The sequence below is a fragment of the Eubalaena glacialis genome, chromosome 14, assembly GCF_028564815.1.
Source record: "Eubalaena glacialis isolate mEubGla1 chromosome 14, mEubGla1.1.hap2.+ XY, whole genome shotgun sequence".
Classification (NCBI taxonomy): Eukaryota; Metazoa; Chordata; class Mammalia; order Artiodactyla; family Balaenidae; genus Eubalaena; species Eubalaena glacialis.
In genome coordinates, this window is record NC_083729.1 from 85174565 (window position 1) to 85194236 (window position 19672).

The window sequence follows — 19672 nt, forward strand, 5'->3', positions numbered from 1 at the left end:
TGTTGAGCATCTTTATGATCATTACCTTGAACTCTTTATGAGGTAGATTGCTTATCTATACTTCAGTTAGTTCTTCTTTGGGGGTTTTGTCTTATTCCTTCATTTGAAACATACTTATTTGTCTCCGCGTTTTACCTAATTCTCTGTGTTTATTTCTAAGTATTAAGTAGGTCAGTTATGTTTCCCCATCTTAGAGACCTTGTGGCCTTGTGTATGAGACTTCCCGTGGGGCCCAGCAGCACACTCCCCTCTGGTCGCTTGAGCTATGTGCTCAGGTGGGCTCTTTTGTTGTGGCAGGGCTGGCTACTGTGGATGTGCTGGTAGGTGAAGTTGGCCCCTGACTTGGTTGGCTGCCAGGCCCTGCCTTGTGCCTGCTGGTGTTGGGGGGCTGGGGCCTGGTGTGGCTGGCTGCACAGCCCGGGGGGGTCCTGGGACTGCTGCCAGCCCGTTGGTGGGCAGGCAGGCCCCCGGCGCTAACAGACTAGAGGGAGGACTCCAGAATGGTGCTTGCCAGCCCCAGAGTCCTTGTGGTAGAACAAGATCCCCCAAATGGCTGCTGCCAGCATCTATGTTCCCAGTTGCCTCCTTCCTCTCTGGGAGCCTCTCCAAGATCAGCAAGTGGGTCTGACCAGCGTCCTTTCAAATTATTGCCTCTGTGCTGGGGCTTGGAGTGTGTGAGATTTTGCATGTGTCCTTTAAGCGCAGAGTCTGTTTCCTACAGCCCTTTAGCTCTTCCGTAGGCAAACCCTACTGGCCTTCAAAGCCAGGCATTCTGGTGGCTCGTCCTCCCAGTGCAGGAGCCCGGGGCTGGGGATCCCGATGTGGGGTTTGGACCCCTTGCTCCCTGGGGAGAACCTCTACAGTTGTGATTATCCTCCTGTTTGTGGCTCACCTTGCCTGGGGCGTCGGTACTGACTATACCCTGTCTCACTGTGGTTCCTTCTTTATAGCTTTAGTTGTGGGAAGTCTTTTCTACTAGTCTTCAGGTCGTTCTCATAGACAGTTGTTCTGGAAACAGTTGTGACTTTGGTGTGCCCCTGGGAGGAGATGAGCTCAGGGTCTTCCCACTCTGCCATCTTGGCCACATACCTCAAGAAACATTTTTTTATAGTATTTTGTGGTTTCTGAATTGTTTTCATGAACATTATTGCTATCAGTGAGGTAGGTCTTATTATTTCTATTTTATACTAGTTGAGACTGGGGTCAGAGAGGCTCAGCAACTATGTGAAAGGTTCTGGCTGAGCCCTGTAAGGGTGCTCCCTGCTCAGCAGCACCAGCATCACCCAGGGAAAGTGAGAAATGCACGTTCTCAGCCCCCACACCCTAGACTTCCTGAATCAGAAACTCTGGGGTGGAGCCCAGCGATCTGTGTTTTAACAAGGCCTCCTGGTGATTCTGAAGCACACTCCAGGGTGAGAACCACGGCCTGAGTCTACCCAGGAATTTGTTAGGTTAAAAAAATAAACGAAAACAAAACACTGATGTCCGTTTGGACCTTTCTCCAAAATCCTAACTCCTCACTTTGACTCTAGAGGCAGTTACTTTCATCATGAAAACAGAACTAATCACAGCTGCTGGGTGTTTTCAGATGAACCCATTTTGTCTTTTGTCTTTCGTAGGTCACATTGCAGAGGAGAAGAGGGATAAAGAATCCTCTCTCTTCAACAGGGATGTAAGTGATGAGCAGTTATCAACCATAAATAAAGGAACACTTCAGGAAGCAATCAGTCCAGGTAATAATCTATAGAGTGTGAGCTAAATAAGGTACCTACCTATGAATGACTTCAGAATGCAACTGTTTGCCTTTCATGGTGTTTTAATGGACTAGATGTCAGCACACCTTTAATTTACCCACGAAAGCATATGATCTACAGTTAAAATTATGCATTAAACTAACTCTAGGAATTTGCCACCCACGCTTTCAAAAAGATGCTGCTTTGATGTTGTTTCTACAAGCCAGGGTCGTCCATAACATGGGCACCATCATCACAGTCCTTGACGTTACTGAGCACTGATGCTTTCTAACAAACAGGAGGGATTAAATGCCAAAGGTTAACCTAGTCCTTGATCTTCATCCTTAGATTACTTGAGGCTGGGCCCATTCAGAGTGAGTAGAAACTTGCCATCATGGCAACGTGCTGATACCAAGTCCAGGACACTCCCTCCATGTAGCTACCCACTATCAGAATTATACCTGGTTGTCACTTCCTAACTCTAAGAAATTAAATGCTGAATTATTGCAACAGAGCCCTTAAAGTTGCTTGATGCTGCTGCCTCTTGACATAGCATCGATGAAGGTGGGAAGTTGGACGTGCCTCAGTTTTCTCCCCATAACCCAAGAAGGCCGTTGGCCAGCATGTCGTGCCTGCATCACTAGGCTCCCCTCAGCAGCTCTCCACATCTGATTCCTATCATTGTACCTCTGTGCCCCATTTCCCTGATTCCTTTGTCTTTTTTGGGTCACATTACAAATGGGGAAACAGAAGCTCTGAGTCCCTAGTGTCAGCTGAGGACTCTTTCCTTTGAGATCTAGCTAAGATTGCCTTGTACAGTATTCCCAAGCCCACGTGTAGTGGCATTCCAAATCTACCCTCAAGGTTTCTACAAGTCACTAAAGGGTTGAAAAAGCTTGGGATCATCTTGGCATCATGTTTGCCTTATGTCTTGAAATTCCCCCAAACCTACACACCCGAGGCAGATAATGTATGTGGCAGAATTACCTGGAGCTGGGGGTGGGGGAGGAGGGATGAGGGGCAGCAGAGAAGAGGTTGTATCACTGCCCTGTGAAAGCTTCAGACTGAATACTTGACTCCATTTTTTTTTTTTTTTATTGAAGTATAGTTGATTTACAATATTGTGTTAGTTTCTGGTATACAGTAAATTGATTCAGAATATACATATACATATACACACACACACACATATATACACATATATATTCTTTTTCAGATTCTTTTTCATTATGGTTTATTACAGGATATTGAATATAGTTCCCTGTGCTATACAGTAGGACCTTGTTGTTTATCTGTTTTATATATGGTAGTTTGTATCTGCTAATCCCAAACTCCTGATTTTTCCCTTCCCCCCCTTCCCCTTTGGTAACCATAAATGTGTTTTCTATGTGAGTCTGTTTCTGTTTTGTAAACAAGTTCATTTGCATCGTTTTTTAGATTCCACATATAAGCGATATCATACGATATTTGTCTTTGTCTGACTTACTTCACTTAGTATGACAATCTCTAGATCCATCTGTGTTGCTGCAAATGGCATTATTTCACTCTTTTTTATGGCTGTTGACTCCATTTTTCTTTTTTTAAATTTATTTATGGCTGTGTTGGATGATTCCATTTTTCTTAAAAGCCGTTGCAGCGGGACTTTTCACCTCCTGTAGTGGCCCTGTCTCCTCCCTCCATCTTCACTTTCCTCTATTCCTCTCCTCACCTCCTCCAAACTGGTTGCTTTGCTGTTTGCCAGCTCATACCCTGAGCATCTCACCTCCACCATCAAAAGTTATGAATGTCTTTTCCTAAACACAGCCAGTTTATTCCCCAAGAGGACTTGTGGAACCAGCAGCTAAGATGCTAAGGTTTTCATTCGGGCTCCAAGCAGAACCAACCAGTTGTCCCTACAGAGGCGTACAGCGTCGTCGCTCTCTGTTTACTCGGCCGTGCGTCTTCTCATTTAGATGTTCCAAGCAGGAGTATGCCACGCGCACAGCTTCTGCACTTTCTGCAGAGGGACATCAGCATCGCCGCTGTCTCGGTGGCAGGAATCCTCACGGCCACAGTGTTGCTGCTGCTGGCATTGGTCGTGGACATCAGGAAGAAACAGCCGTTGTGAGTGGCTCTTAGCGCCCGCCTTCCTTCCAAGAACTCACAGGTTTTTGTACCAACGTTGCCCCAGAATTTCCTCTGACCCTGGATTTAGGAGGACAGCGGGGACCTCTGAGCCTGGTTGTGTGTCAGCATCAGCTGACGTGCTTCCTAGACGTGCAGATCACCCAGGCCATTGGGTTTTCAGACACTGCCTTGTGGTTCTGATGCGCAGCTGGGTTTGGGGTTTCCTGGTTTGGGCCATCCTTGCCTCTGAATGCCTCCGCAGGTGAGGCCACACCTCTTCCCATACTGAGGGCCACTGAAAGAGGAGATGCTACAGTCTCTGGCTGAAAGATTGGAAAACAGGAATATGGATGTAGAAAAGAAAGGCAAAGCATAGCTCCAAGTGTGTGGGGAGGGAAGAGGCTGTGGAGGGGAGGAGAGGCTGATGTTCAGCCCGTTCACACCGCTACAGCCACGCTGATGGTTAGAATATTGAAAGATGCCTCTGTTGGTTGGTAAACAGCCCCTTCCCAGGACCTCCCCAGACTTCCCAGTCTTCCCCGTGACCCAGCAAGTGAAGGGTTAATGGCTGGTGCAGAGGGGCGGAGGGGTGCGGTGAGAGGGGCCTCCAGGGCTCTACTCCAACAGTGGCCACTTTGAACAGTCAATGTATGTCTGTACCAGTTGTTAAGTCCTTCAACTCTCCCCCTGATGAGAGGGCTCAAACACAGTGGCTCTAACCAGGAGCAGGCACTGGAAAGCAAAGGGTTTACAAGATTACGCATTTGCAGTAATTGCGCCTCGAAATTATGTGCCTTGGTCTGCATCCCTTGGGACCCACATTCCTGATCACGGGAAAAGCAGCTCTCCAAGGCCCCTCACGTCCTGCCCGGCGCTGTGTTGGGTCCTCGGCCTGTCCACAGAGAAAGGAGGAGGCCGTGGTGTGTGATGACGGGTGAAGTGTCCACCCCCTATCCCATCCCTGCCAAACTCTGCAGCGTTTAAATTTCCCCACAAGAGTTGCATTGCTTTCCCTAAAAGTGTCCTTGAAAATGCCAGGCTCCTGGGATGGGTAACCCATTCCGGCCAGCCACCATCGCCTCCCACCCAGCTTTCTCCTCTGAGAGAGCAGTGGGTCCCCTGAAGCGAAAGGGGAACCCTGAATATGGCAGAAGTTAGAGAAGATTTAAAGACCTCTTGGAAATAAGTTTGACCCGCTTCACAGTTCTGACTGGGGCTTATCCATTGGATTCACCATTTCCCTTCCGTGTCTCTCAGAGGTATCAAAAGAAGTGGTGAAGGGGAGTTCCCTGGCCGTCCAGTGGTTAGGACTCCGCGCTCTCACTGCGGAGGGCCCGGGTTCGATCCCTGGTCAGGGAACTAAGATCCTGCAAGCTGCGTGGTGCAGCGGGGCGGGGTGAGGGGGCGGAAGAAGTGGTGAAGATTGGCTCCATTCCACAGAGACGAATCAAAGCTGTGGAGAGCCTGCGTCCGTTATGAGAACGTGGCGGGAAAGGATTTTCCCAGAGACTCTGTGGTGCCCCGAGGCACAATGAATTTCACACACGACAAGCCTTCCTGATGGGAAGTACATAGAGTCCTCACCCCTCAGAAACATCAGCCTCTATTTCCTCCCACGGAGTAGCCGGTAGGAATTGCTACACATTTAGTTGTGCAGTACAGTTCCTGTGTGTTTTGTTTTAGATCTCCTCCAGCAAACATGACGTACAATATTTTTATAATGAATGGAAAGACTTGGTGGCAAAAGTCTCAAGAAAAGAAGACCAGAAAACATGCAGGAAAACAGGAACAGTTGAAGTTACATTCCAGTGTCTAAGCCAGGTGATGGGGCCAGCCAACCAGCACCCAAAGCCGTGATGCGAGGCGATTCTCCATCCAGACTCCGTGGAGAGGTAGTTGGATTTCTGGCTGTGAGGTGCACCCTGCAAAATGTTTACCTCTTCCTCTCAACTTTGAATGGACCAAGAAAATTTTGACCACAGAATGCTCAAAATAGTAATGGCGTTAATGACTAGTACAGGAGACTTAGCACATTTCCCCAAAGACTGACCCGACACACAATGGATTCATTTATTAAAGCAGTGCTTCGTTTTCTCAGCCATTCATTGAACAGATATGAATTGAACACCCAATATACAGACAATATCAAAATACAATATCAAAATGAGGCAACCAAAGATACTCGAATCAGCAGGCATGGCCCTCGCAGGTTTCTGAGGACATGGCAGACAGCTGGCTGAGGCCCTTTGGTAGTCGGTTTATGCCTCTCTGTCCCCATGGCTAAAGGGGCCAAGGGTCTGAGGGCTGGGGTCCAGAGGAGAAAGGGGAGAAGGGGGTGACTCATGTTGGTGTTGCAGGCCCAAGAGAGCAGCCACTGCAGCTCAGGCAGCTCTCGCCCCTACATTGGAAGGCAGGGTCCAGAGAGAAGGACGCTGCCCCGCCCCCCGCCCCCCAGGAGGGAGGGTCCTGAGGCTGGGGGAGGATGTGTACCGCCACACGTGCGGCCACCGCGGCCCCTCAGGTCCACGTGCTCCAGCTCTGATTCATGCCTTCTCGCCTCGACCTGAAGAGGATGCACACTCTCTTGTGGTGCCAGTCAGGGGATGCAGAAGGGGCAGTGGGGGAGCCCAGCCACGAGCACGCTGGCGGGGGGGGTCTCAGCCGCACTAGGAAGGGCGAGAACGGGAGCGAGATCTGAGGTCAGAGATTCAAAGAAGGGGTGTGGCCTAAGCAAAGGGTCCAAATCAAGGGGTGGGGGGACCTGGCCCAAGACCCCTGTGAAGGGCATTGCCTGAGGGCCCAAGCGAGGGCTTGACTTGAAGGGGTTCGAGGTGGAGCATGTTAGCCGGGGAGGGAACGGGGCTCTAGGGAGGAGGTGGCCTCGCGAGGGCCGAGGGCACACCGTGCTGGACCTGCCAATAAAGGGTAGACTGGAGCGCAGATGGAGAACCCGGGAGGGGTGCGTCAGGGAGGGCATGGTCCCGGGACCAGAGGCGTGGCCGGGACGTTAGGGGCTGGCTGGTGTTCACCCCTCCCTGAGGGAGAACGTCCTCTGGCGCGGGGATGTCGTTGGCTGCTCTTGCTCTTGTTGTAGGAAACATCTACAGTTTCCCCAGGGGTAGACCTCGTGCAGGCCAAGACGCCTGCGCAGGCTCGTACTCCCCCTGGCTGGAGAGGACCCAGGCCTCCTGCTAGCTGCCGGCCTCCACACTCCTTTCCTGGCTCTCAACAAGTCTCTTGGGTCACCTTCCCGGCTTCAGCCTGGGACCCATCCTCCACCTTAATAAGCTGCACTTACTGAGACCCTGTTATGTGTGTAAACTCTCCATCCATATTTTTTTATTGAAGTATAGTTAATTTACAATGTTGTGTTAATTTCTGCTGTACAGCAAAGTGATTCAGTTATACATATATATATTCTTTTTTAATATTCTTTTCTATTATGGTTTATCATAGGATATTGAATATAGTTCTCTGTGCTCTACAGTAGAACCTTGTTGTTATCCATTCTATATATAAAAGCTTACATCTGCTAACCCCAGCCTCCCATTGCATCCCTCCCTCAACCCCCTCCCCATTGGCAACCACCAGACTGTTCTCTATGTCCGTAATTCTGTTTCTGTTTCATGGATATGTTCATTTGTGTCATATTTTAGATTCCACATATAAGTGATATCATATGGTATTTGTCTTTCTCTTTCTGACTTACTTCACTTAGTATGATAATCTCTAGGTCCATCCATGTTGCTGCAAATGGCATTATTTTGTTCTTTTTTATGGCTCAGTAGTATTCCGTTGTATATATGTACCACATCTTCTTTATCCATTCATCTGTCTATGGACATTTAGGTTGTTTCCATGTCTTGGCTATTGTGAATAGTGCTGCTATGAACATAGGGGTGCATGTATCATTTTGAATTATAGTTTTGTCTGGTTATATGCCCAGGAGTGGGATTACTAGATCATATGGTAATTCTATTTTTAGTTTTCTGAGGAACCGCCATACTGTTTTCCACAGTGGCTGCACCAACTTACATTCCCACCAACAGCGTAGGAGGGTTCCCTTTACTCCACACCCATTCCAGCATTTGTTATTTGTAGACTTTTTCATGATGGCCATTCTGACTGGTGTGAGGTGGTACCTCATTGTAGTTTTGATTTGCATTTCTCTAATAATCAGCAATGTTGAGCATCTTTTCATGTGCCTATTGGCCACCTGTATTTATTCTTTGGAGAAATGTCTATTTAGGTCTTCTGCCTATTTTTTGATTGGGTTGTTTGTTTTTGTTGTTGTTGAGTTGTATGAGCTGCTTATATATTTTGGAAATTAAGCCCTTGTCGGTCACATCGTTTGCAAATATTTTCTCCCATTCTGTAGGTTGTCTTTTCATTGTGTTTATGGTTTCCTTTCCTGTGCAAAAGCTTGTAAATTTGATTAGGTCCTATTTGTTTATTTTGTTTTTATTTCTATTGCTTTTGGAGACTGACCTAAGAAAACATTGGTATGATTTACGTCAGAGAATGTTTTGCCTGTGATCTCTTCTAGGAGTTTTATGGTGTCATGTCTTATATTTAACTCTTTAAGCCATTTTGAGTTTATTTCTGTGTATGGTGAGAGGGTGTGTTCTAACTTCATTGATTTACATGAGGCTGTCCAACTTTCCTAGCACCACTTCCTGAAGAGACTATCTCTTTCCCATTGTATATGCTTGCCTCCTTTGTCAAGATTAATTGACCGTAGATGTGTGGGTTTACTTCTGGGTTCTCTATTCTGTTTCATTGATCCATATGTCTGTTTTTGTGCCAATATCATGCTGTTTTGATTATGGTAGCTTTGTAGTATTGTCTGAAGTCTGGGAGGGTTATGTATTCTGCTTTGTTCTTTTTCTTCATGATTGCTTTGGCAATTCTGGGTCTTTTATGGTTCCATATGAATTTTAGGATTATTTGTTCTAGTTCTGTGAAAAATGTCATGAGTAATTTGGTAGGTATCACACTAAATCTGTAGATTGCTTTGGGTAGTATGACCATTTTAACAATATTAATTATTCCAATCCAAGAGCATGGGATATCTTTCCATTTCTTTGAGTCACCTTTAGTTTCCTTTATTAATGTTTTATAGTTCTCAGCATATGAGTCTTTCACCTTCTTGGTCAGGTTTATTCCTAAGTATTTTATTTTTGGGATTGTGATTTGAAAAGTTATTTTTTTTTACATTCCCTTTCTGATATTTCATTGTTGATGTAAAGAAATGCAACTGATTTCTGTATGTTAATCTTGTATCCTGCTACCTTGCTCAATTTGTTTATCAGTTCTAATAGTTTTTATGTGGAGTCTTTAGGGTTTTCTATATATAGTATCATATTATCTGCGTATAATGACAATTTTACCTCTTCCTTTCCAATTTGGATACCTTTTATTTCTTTTTCTTGTCTGATTGCTGTGGCTAGGACTTCCAATACTATGTTGAATAGAAGAGGTGAGAGTGGGCATCCTTGTCTTGATCCAGATTTTAGCAGGAAGGCTTTCAGCTTTTCACCATTTAGTATTATATTGGCCTGTGGGTTTGTCATAAATAGCTTTTATCATATTGAGATATGTTACTTCTATACCCACTTCGGTAAGTGTTTTTATCATGAATGGATGTTGAATTTTGTCAGATGCTTTTTCTGCATCTTTTGAGATTATCATTTGGTTTTTGTCTTTTCTTTTGTTGATGTGGTGTATCACATTGATTGATTTGCATATGTTGAACCATCCTTGTGAACCTGGGATGAATCCCACTTGGTCGTGGTGTATGCTGTTTTCTATGTGTTTTTGGATTCAGTTTGCTAATATTTTGCTGAGAATTTTTGTATCTATAGTCATCAAAGATATTGGCCTGTAATTTTCTTTTTTGGTGGTGTCTTGGTCTGGTTTGGGTATCAGGGTGATGGTGGCTTCATAGAATGTCTTTGGGAGTGGTCCCTCCTCTTCAATTTTTAGGAAGAGTTTGAGAAGGATCAGTATAAGTTCTTTGTATGTTTGGTAGAACTCGCCTGTGAAGCCATCTGGTCCTGGACTTCTGTTTGTAGGGAGTTTTAAAATTACAGATTCTATTTCACTTCTAGTGATCGGCCTGTTCAAAGTATCTATTTCTTCTTGATTCAATTTTGGTGGGCTGTATGTTTCTAGAAACTTGTCCATTTCTTCTAGGTTGTCAAATTTGCTGGCATATTATTGTTCATAGTATTCTCGTACGGTTTTTTGTATTTCTGCGGTATCAGTTGTTATGTCTCCTTTTTCATTTCTTATTTTGTTTATTTGAGGTTTCTCTCTTTTTTTCTTGGTGAGCCTGGCCAGAGGTTTGTCAATCTTGTTTATCTTTTAAGCATGATAATTCTCATCTTATTTAGAGAAAAGGAAGGCCCAGACAGATAAGGTCACTAGCTAGAGATCACATAGCTAAGGGGGCAGCTTGGCCTCTAATCCAGATCCAGGGTCTGTGCTGTAACCATTGTAGCCCAGCCCCTGTCATCTCCTGAGTCTCCAGAAGGACCCTTGGGACCTGCTGAGGAGGAATGAATAGGAAGTATCTGGCCTCCTTTTTTGGGAGGGAGAGTGGGTGAAGCAGCCCCAGGGGGACAAAGGTGGTTCTGGAAAAGCAGGCCTGGTGGATGGCTCAGATCAAGAGCACCATCTCTAGTTTTCCCAGCTCTGTGGTTTTCCTTGTTTGCCCTCCAAAACTGGGGAAGCCCCCAAAGCTTTTAGCCACAGGGAATTGGGGGAGGGGTCAAGACCAGGTTGGGTCTGAGTGGGACATTCTCGGCACCTATCTCTCCGCAATATAAAATCAGCCCACTTTCTTCTTGTCTGAATCCTACTGGGGCTGGCCCAGGTCCTGGCCTGGAAGAGGGACCAGCCCCAGGGAGTCATTGTGACCCTTTAGGTCCAGGTTAATACCTCTGGATAAACTCCACTGGCTTCGGCTATGGGAGAACTCCTTAGACCCTCTAAGCTACATCCCAGTCTAATTCCAAAGGACTTCCCTTTGGGAACTGAGATCCTCTGTCCTCTTAAAAAAAAAAAAAGATTAAAAAAGAAAAAGCCACCCCACATGTAATCCTCCCTTTGAATCTAATCCTTCCAAGCTTTGAGAACTTGGAGTTTGATCAATGGCTGTAAGAGGGGACCCTTCCATAGACAGCCCCTGAGAGAAACCTGCTTATGGTTGTACACCTGTCCTCATTCCATCCTCATCCAGACCTCTCAGGACCCCAGACCTGAGAGGCAGCCCACCCTCCCACTGGCCTCCTACCCCTACCTCAGCTTCCATTTTAGAAACAAGTTGGGGTCATGTGCCTCTAGCCTCCACTAGCGGCCTCCCCAGCCCCGCGGGCCCACTGGGAGCCTGCCCTGAGCGGTCTCTCCCTCTTTCTCTATCAAAGAGGTGGCTTCCTTTGTGTTCCCAGTTTGCTCAGGGCTTCCACCTCCAGCTCAGTGGTTGGTCCAGCCAGCCTGGCCCTGGAGTGGTGAAGGGTGGCCACCACACAGCACAGGAGATTTCAGGGCTGAGCCTTGTGGAGGCTCTGGGCTCCCTTTGAGCCAGCAGACCTCAGGCTCTGCCATTTACTAGCTGTGAAATCTCAAGCTTCAGTTTCCTCTTGGCCTCAGTTTCTGTATCTGTAAAACGGGGCTAACCTATTTCATGCGGCTGTTGTGAGCATTAAATGCACCTTAGCTGGGGTCAACACACAGGAGTGCTCAATATAAATGAATAAATAAATCTTAGCTGTTATGATTGTTCTGCAAAACTGTGGCTTTTTACCTGTCCAGCATGCTTCCAGCCGTAGCCTCCAACTTCCCTTTGGGTTCTTCTCCCCAGTCTCAGTGTGGTGTGGATGGGCTTTGTGACTGGGTCCTAAGCCACTCTCACATCCAATCCACTGGTTTCAGGGACTTGGTAAGGGATGGACATGTGATCCACTCAGCCAATGAGCTGTGATGGGGCTTTTGCTGGGAATACTGAGAAATAGATGTTTTCTCCTGAGTGGGATTTGAAGCTGAGTTGTTATCTTGGACCCCGGGGAGAAAAGTTATCTGAGAATAAAGTCAACAGATAGAGGAGGTAACACCCCTGAGGCCATCATTTGAGCCTTGAGTAAGTTGTTCCTGAAGCCCATACCTGAGCTTTTCATCCATCATGCTATATTTGTTAAACTCCATTATGTGCCAACTGCCACTCTAGTTGCTGGGGATGCAGCCAGGAACAAGACAATCCCCACCTCACAGAGCTCCAGTCTTGCCCCAGGGCCTTTGCACCTGCTGGTCCCTCTGCTTGAAATGCTGTTCCCCCAATATCTCCATGGCTTCTTCCTGCACCTCCTTCAAGTCTCGACTCACAGGTTATCCCCTCAGTGAGGCCTGCCCTGACCCCTCTGTTCAAATTCACACACCTATGAACCTCTTCTACCCTTTCCAGATTTATTTTACTCCTTAGCACTTGGAGCCACCTGATATACTCTATAGAATAGTTGACTATTTTGTTACTTCTCTGTCTCCCCCACTAGAATTTCAGCTCCACAAGAGAAGGGATTTTCATCTGTGTTGTTGGCAGCAGCTCCATAGCGCCTAGAACAGAGTGTGGCGTAGAGTAGGTACTCAGTGTTGAATAAATAGGGAGCCCCCGAAGGCCTATCTGAAGAGATGACATTGTCATTGCGGTTTGGATGTTTAAGAAGAGCGGTCCATTTGATGACCCTCAGAGGAGGGCACAGCATATGGCTGCTATAGCAAATTGATTCTCTTCCGACTTAAGCCAGGTTGGATTAATTTTCTTTTTTTTGTGTGAGGGGTGTCACTTTCAACCCTTAGAATCCTAAATTGCTCTTGGAAGGATGCTGTACTCAAGAGCTACCCCTGAAGGGCGCAAGGAAATCCTGTTCCTGCCCTTGGACATGCAGTCAGTAGCACACTATCGAAATTGGGGAAATGGAGAGATGATGGTGATGATGGTGGTGGTGATGATGATGATGATGATGATGGCGATAATGGAGCATCTGCTTTAATGCTCATGAGGTGGGTACCAGTATCATCCTCATTTCCTGAATGAGGAAACTAAGGCACAGAGAGGTCAAGTAACTTGCTCAAGGTCCCTCAGCTCTAAGTGGAAGAACCAGACAAGAACAGCAAGGAGATAAATGTCACGTTGTCTGACCACCCAGAGGAAAGGCAGGTGCTGCACGGTTGAAGATACCCAGGTGGGAGGGAATTCAGTAGGGGCCCTGGGGGCATCACTGTGCTGAGATGTGAGTCTTCTCTGGCAGCCTGAAACCTCCACCCCAGGGCCCACCTGCCGGGTGTTACCCTTGCAGTGGCCTGGCGTCTTTTTAGCTGCAGAACCAAATCTGGCCGGCTCAAGGGCAGGTGAAACCAGCACAGAGTCCCCACCCCACCCAGTCTGAGGAGGGGGAAGGCTTCCTGGAGGAAGCTGCATTTAATCAGAGACCTGGAGGAGGAGGAAGAGTCAAATGGAGGAGAAGAGGTGGGGAAAGAGAGTTCAGGCGGGGACCAGCTGGGCAAGGGCCCGGGGGTGTGAGTGTGAGTGATCGAATTCTTCCGAGGCTCTTTGCATGTCTAGAGTGACTATTTACCCAGACCCACGCTGGGCAAACGCACCACAACTTTCCCAGCCCACAGTTCCATCCGCTGTCTTTCATCTGCACATTCAAAAGACGCATCCACCACCCTCCACTTTGGCAAAACACATGGCGTTATCTGCAGGCCAATCTCAGAACTGTCTGAGCACCCAGCTGGCCTGGGCCCCTCAGGACGTGGTCTCTGGGATGGAAGTGGGTTAGAGGGTTGCTGAGCCAGTGCCTTGCAGAGGCTGGGAGCCCCTTTCTCAGGCCTGAAGACCCCAGAGACAGCAAGCCCCAAATGCTGCTGCCCCTCAGGCACCCCACAGGCAGCCTGCTCAGCTTCCAGCTCTCTGGGAGGCCGGCCCCACAGGGAGCTATTTTGCAATCAAGCTTTCCTTCTCCCATGTCCACCATGGCCTGGGCTATGGGGCCAGACTGCCCTGCTCCCATCATGCCTGGCCACTTGGAGTCGGTTGTTTAGCCTCTCTGGGCTTCACTTACCTTATCTGGAAAATGGATTCAATGGGTTAAATTGTAAACCACTTACAACATTGTGTGGCCCATAGTAAGTGCTCAGTAAGTGCTGCTATTATAATTGGAGATTATGTGGTTCTGATGCTGTGATTTCTCTCCTCTTCAGTTTGCTGGGGCATTCTTCTCTCATTACCCCAGGAAAGGAGCATCCAGTATGGAAACAAAGATTTGTTTCTGCATCCTGAATTTCACGATGTCTGTGGGGAAAGGGAAGTCTTCTAACAAAAACAGTTTTGGGAGAAATCTATGTAGGGGGAAAGTACCCAGCCTGGAGCTTAGAAAGAAGATTTCCTGAGTAGGAGGGGGGATTTAGGGAACTGGGGGGTAGTAGAGGCTGGGGGAGAGGGTCCCAGGAAAGGAGCCCTGGGGTAAAGCATGAAGGAAACGCCAGGCCAGTTGGGAAGCTGGACCCACTTCCCCCAGGGCGCAGGTGCAAGAGAAGAAAGATTTTTGGGGTCTCAACAGTGGGCCTAGGACAGCACATGTAGGTCCCCAAGGCCCCACGGGTGACGAGCCACTGAAGAGGTACCCACGTGTCCAAGAGGGCAAGGAAATATGGGTGAGAGAGCCCCCAAAGCCTCGGGGCACCGGGGATAGATGGGGCGGAGTGGATGCCAGGACAGGCCCGGCCTTGCAGCCCGACAGCTCCGTGGGCCGCCGAGGGAGCAAATGTGAGATGTGGTCAAGTGGTCAGAGGGTGGGTGAGTGTGAGGAGGAGAAGAGGCTGAAGAAGAGGCTGTGAGCCGCGCAGGAGGTGGTCAGGTGCAGTGCATGCGGCCGGGTTGGGATCGGGTGCCCGCTGGGGGACACACCATCTCCGTGTCTTGACGACACAACCGATCCTTCTTAGAAGCTGTCCCTGACACCCTCAGGCTGCGTCGGGCTCCTCTGTGTATACACAGTGTCCAGGCTTCTGCCTTCCCAGCCCTGGTCTCCCTGGTGACCCGGCTGCCCCCTCGTCTAGACTGTGAACCATCTGAGGGCAGGGACAGGGCTGTCGTTGTTGACCTGATGTCTGGCACACAGGAGGTGCTCTGACCTTTGCGGTGTGGACCTACTTAGGAGGTTTCTCGTCTCTCCGGCTTTAACCTGTCTGTGGAATAAATAAATCACTCATATGAGCAATTTAGCCAGGGACAGGCCCCGGGTCCATGCCCCCTTGGGAAGGGAAAGTGGGGGCATTCCAGTTTCCAATGAGTCCTGGGGATCCCCCTCCCACTGCCACTACCCCACCCCCATTCTGGCACACAGCTCCCCTCCCTTACCCTCTCCAGGTTTGGGGGATGCTGTTGGGATCATCATTCTAGCATAACCCCTGCCTGCAGCTCGCCTCATTCCCCCCACTGCTGGGCAGGCTCTGCTTGGCCCCGGAAGTGCCCTCTGCCCCCCTGGAGCACATGGCCTGCGATTTTCCTTGAACACAGCACTTTGTGACTTTGACGTAAACTTCAAACACAGCCCCCTTTCCTGTCTTCGCATCAAGGAAATAGGCTGAGTTTCAGAGAAAGGCGCTTCCAAGAGCACATCAGGCCTTCCGGGCCAGTCCCTGCCCAGCTTGGCCACTGTGCTCCGCTGGCGTGTCCAGGTGAGTGGCTGGCCTCCAGCCTTCTGCCTCTTTCTTGCCAGCACGGCCACCGCAGGGGCTTCCGGGGCAGCCGGCAGAGGGTGACTCAGATTCCCCACCCCCTCCACCCCGAGTGAGAAACCGTGGTGGGGTATGACCTCCTTACCCCTTGCCAGGGTGTATGAGTGGGTGATTAGCCGGTGGTGGCTTCAGGCTGGGGGCTCGGGCTGCAGAGAAGCCCAAGTTAGTTTCTCAGACCCCAGTTCTTCATCTAGAACCAGCTGTCTGTCGGCTTTGGGACCAGAGACCTTGCAGGTGGCCTGTGCCTCCACATCCATCAGCACATCCCCAGGTAAGTCATCCCGGATGGAGCAGCACCCAGCCGCCATCTCCAGGGGTGGCCTGGGTCTGGTGAAGGAGGACAGAGTCAGGAGGACACTGGGGTACCAGAAGGGCTGTAGGACCATGGTGGGTGACGTCCAGCTGGGAAAGGAAGCAGACACGACCTGTGGCCACCCTGAGAGAAGGAGGTCTCCCTCCAGAGGGCCTGCCGAGTGGTAGTGGACGCCTATATCCAGGGGCCACAGAGGTGCTTGCTCAGTCCCTAGCCTCCTGCAGGGCCCCATCAGTGCAGCAACCTTGACTTCAGGAAGCAGAGAAAACTCCAGAGAAAGCAAACGTGTGCTCTGTCCCCCAGGCCCGTGAATATGAGGGTGGCTCAACAGGGCTGTGAACTTGAACATCAAAATGCTGGATGATTCCCATGAGGGGACCCAGGACAGGCTCCAGCCATTTGTAGGGGAGCTCAGGTTAAAGGGGAAACAGAGATGTGAAGAAGGAAACAGCTCGAATCCTGCTCAACCGCTGTGTGTCCTTGGCAAGTTGCTTGGCCTCTCTGAACTTCACTTTGCCCATCTGTTAAATGCAGATGCAAATATTGGCAACTAGTAGGTGCTTGGCTCCTGACTGTTGGGTGAGAGGTTGGGAAAGGTGTCCCAGGCAGGAAAGGGTCTTGGCAGGAAGGAACAGGGGTTCATGTGGTGAACGGCTCAAGATGAGCTTTGTTACTCTTGTCTTAGCCAGGGCAGCAAGCACACAGTAGGTGCTTAATAAAGCTTTGCTGAGAGATTAGCGTCGGGGACTCCTGTGATGGAAGGTCCTTGGGTGTCACCTGCGAGGGCTCTTCCCCTGCCAGTGCAGAGCTGCTTTTTCCTGTTGTCGCCTGTCCTCCAGCCTCGCCACACAGCCCTGGCAGGGACGCTGGGCAGGCAGGCGGCCCAGCTAGATGGTGTTTCGTGTACACTCTGGAGCCAGGAGGCCGGTTTGAGGCCTGGCTCTGCCACCTACTGTGTGTGCCGTGTGACCTTGGGCAATTTCCTCCTTCTCTGTGTCTTCAGGTGCCAAATCCACAAATCCTCTACACACAGCATTCTCTCGAGGATTAGGCGAGTGAATTTCTCTAGAGTGCCTGGCACACAGTAGGTGCTGTATAAGCATATTGCTAAAGTCCTAATTACGATCACCAGCTCTGGGCGGCCTCGTAGCTCCTGGAGACTCTCCTGGGGGCTGCAGCAACCAGACCTCTCCATGCTGGCTGCTCCCCGCCCCACCCCAAAGCATAGCGTTAGGGAAGTGCTTCTAAACTGGAGCCAGTTTTGCCTCCCCCATGCCTGCTGGGGACATTCAGTGCCATCTGGAGACATTTTTGGTTGTGACTCAGGGGGTGTTACTGGCCTCTAGTAAGACAGAGGCCAGGGATGCTGCTAAACACCCTACAATGCACGGATAGCACCATGCAGTCCCCACTGTCAGGCTCTGTCCTCCTGACTCATCCCACCTTTTCTGTCCCCTAAGTCTTTTCCCATCTCCTTTGACACAGAGCCTGGCACCCAGAGAGGGATAGCTCCTTGCAGAGGTTACACAACCCTTAGAACCCCAGCAGCAGAGGTTGGAGTCGCTGGGGAGTGGTGGCAGTGGGTCTCGTGGCATTATTGTCATTTGGTCAACAGACAGAGTCTGTTTGAGGCCTGAGGACCTGCTTCCAACCCCCAACAGGCCAGCACTCTTTGCCCTGACAGTTGAAGGCATCTCAAAGTGCAGCGACACCTGGGCCAGGCAGGCGTGGGAGCCCCTGGGGACCCAGGTCAGAGCCGTGGATTCCATTCTCCTAATGGCCACGCACTAGAGTGGCTAGTGCTGGCTGCTGGTCAGAGAGACCTGAGTTCAAATCCTGACTGCCACTCACAGGCTACATGATTCTGAACATGACATTAACCTCTTTGAGCCTCAGTTTCTTTAGCTGAGGAATGGGGATGACAGTTCCCACTTGATGGAGTTGCGGTGAGGATTAGATTAAATGGATAATGCTCAGAAGAGGTGTCGTAAAGTCTTCGGTACAGAGGCTATTGTTATTGTTGCCCGCTTGACAAATATTTGTCGGGAGGAAGCGGGGGCTATCGTGAAAACAAGACAGGTGTAGGCTCTGCCTTGGGGAGCTCATGCTGGTCAGAGACGGTGGAGCAAACAGACAGTGATCATACGTGGCCACCAGGGCTGTGATGCGGGAGGACGGGGCCCTGGGAGAACAGAGGAGGTGCCTGACTCAGCTGGGGAGGGAGGGGGGAAATCATGGAACACTTCTGGGTGGAAGGGACAGCTGAGGGGGGCCTGACGCATGTGGCCTGGAGAAGGCTGTGGGCGCTGTTCCAGGCAGAGGGAACAGCCTGTGCGAAAGCTCCTCCGATTGGTCCGACTGGTCCTCTCCTCTCCCACCATTGGTTAGTGGAGGAAGCCGCTAGGTCCTCCATTCACTCTTCTCTCCTAGGGAGGCCCCCACAGCCCCTCATCCCTCATCAGGCTGCCAAATTCCAAGGACCCGCAGAGGGGTCTCCACCCACCACAGCGGGCTGCATACCTTTCCAGGTACCCAGTATCAGTAGCCTCTGCCCACCACGAACATTTATGGGGCACTTACGATGTGCCTGGCTGGTATAGGCAGGGGAACGAGACCATGTCCACTCTCACCATGCTTACATTCTAGCAGGGGACAAAGATCCTGTGGCAGCAAGTTGATAGTACATCACATTTTCAGTGGTGAAGAGCAGTAACGCTGGGTCAGGGATAGAGAGAGAAAGGGAGGCTATTTTAGAGAGGGAGGTCAGGGAAGGCCTCTTGGAGGAGGAGGTGACATCTACACAGAGACCCGAATGAAGTGAGGGATGTTGGGGGAAGAGTGTTCAGGCAAAGGGAACAGCCAGTGCAAAGGCCCTGAGGTTGGACCAGGCCTGATTTGTTCCAGTGCTCTGAACAAGTAACATAAGGAGGCCCGTGTGGCTGGTGGGGAGTAAGTGAAGGCAAGGAGGTGATGGGGCAGATTGGGCAAGGCCGCTGTAAGAACCTGGGCTTTAAAAACCTTGAGTGATGTGGGAGTCCTGGAGGGCTGCGAGCAGAGAAGGACGGGCTAGGACAAGGGCGGGCCAGACCCCATGCTCAGTGCTTGGTGAGCCTTATCTTACGGAATCCCCACAGCCCCGCAGCGCTGGGCACCTTCACGGCCGGGCGCCGTGTTCCAGGTGGGTCTGGCGAGCATGACTCCCTGCCCAGGACCACACTGCTACTACCCAGTAGATCCGTGTTTCCATGATCAGATCTGATGCCCTGGTGTCAGGAAAAAGATAAGGAGCCTGTTGCCATCCATGACACAGTGCTAACTGCTGTCTTTGTGACTTGGAATGTAACCAAGATGGCATTTTGTTAGCTGACAAATGTCTGTGCTGCCTGTGTTGGTGGCCTGCGGACTGGGGAGCAGGAAGGGTGGCTTTAGGGGGGACTTGGGGTCTCGAGAGGAGACATGGGCAGTGAGGGGCTGCACCCCATTCCTTGGGTGGGGACACTTGATGTCTGGCTGTGGGTGGCACATGGGGCCTCCAGACCTGCCAAGTCCAGTTGGATCGTCTCATTCTGTCGGCAGCCTGACTGCCTCAGTCTTCCCTCTGGTGTCTCATGGTAGACATTTAACTGGGGCTTTGGATGCTCAGAGTCTGTTCTGTGCAACAGCAGCGCTTCCAGGCCCTGTTACTTAGGTGTGGGGATTAAACAAAGCTAAAAAGGGTCCT

The 19672-nt window shown here is 49.9% G+C and overlaps 1 protein-coding gene across 1 annotated transcript in view; it reads left to right on the top strand.

The window, feature by feature from the left end:
- LOC133074648 (tyrosine-protein kinase ZAP-70) overlaps nucleotides 1-19672 on the top strand; it is a 71989-nt gene that overhangs the window by 26483 nt on the left and 25834 nt on the right. Inside the window, exon 4 of the mRNA XM_061168577.1 lies at nucleotides 1620-1733. The gene's annotated coding sequence lies outside the window, so the exon portion shown is untranslated. The remainder of the gene's footprint in view (nucleotides 1-1619; nucleotides 1734-19672) is intronic.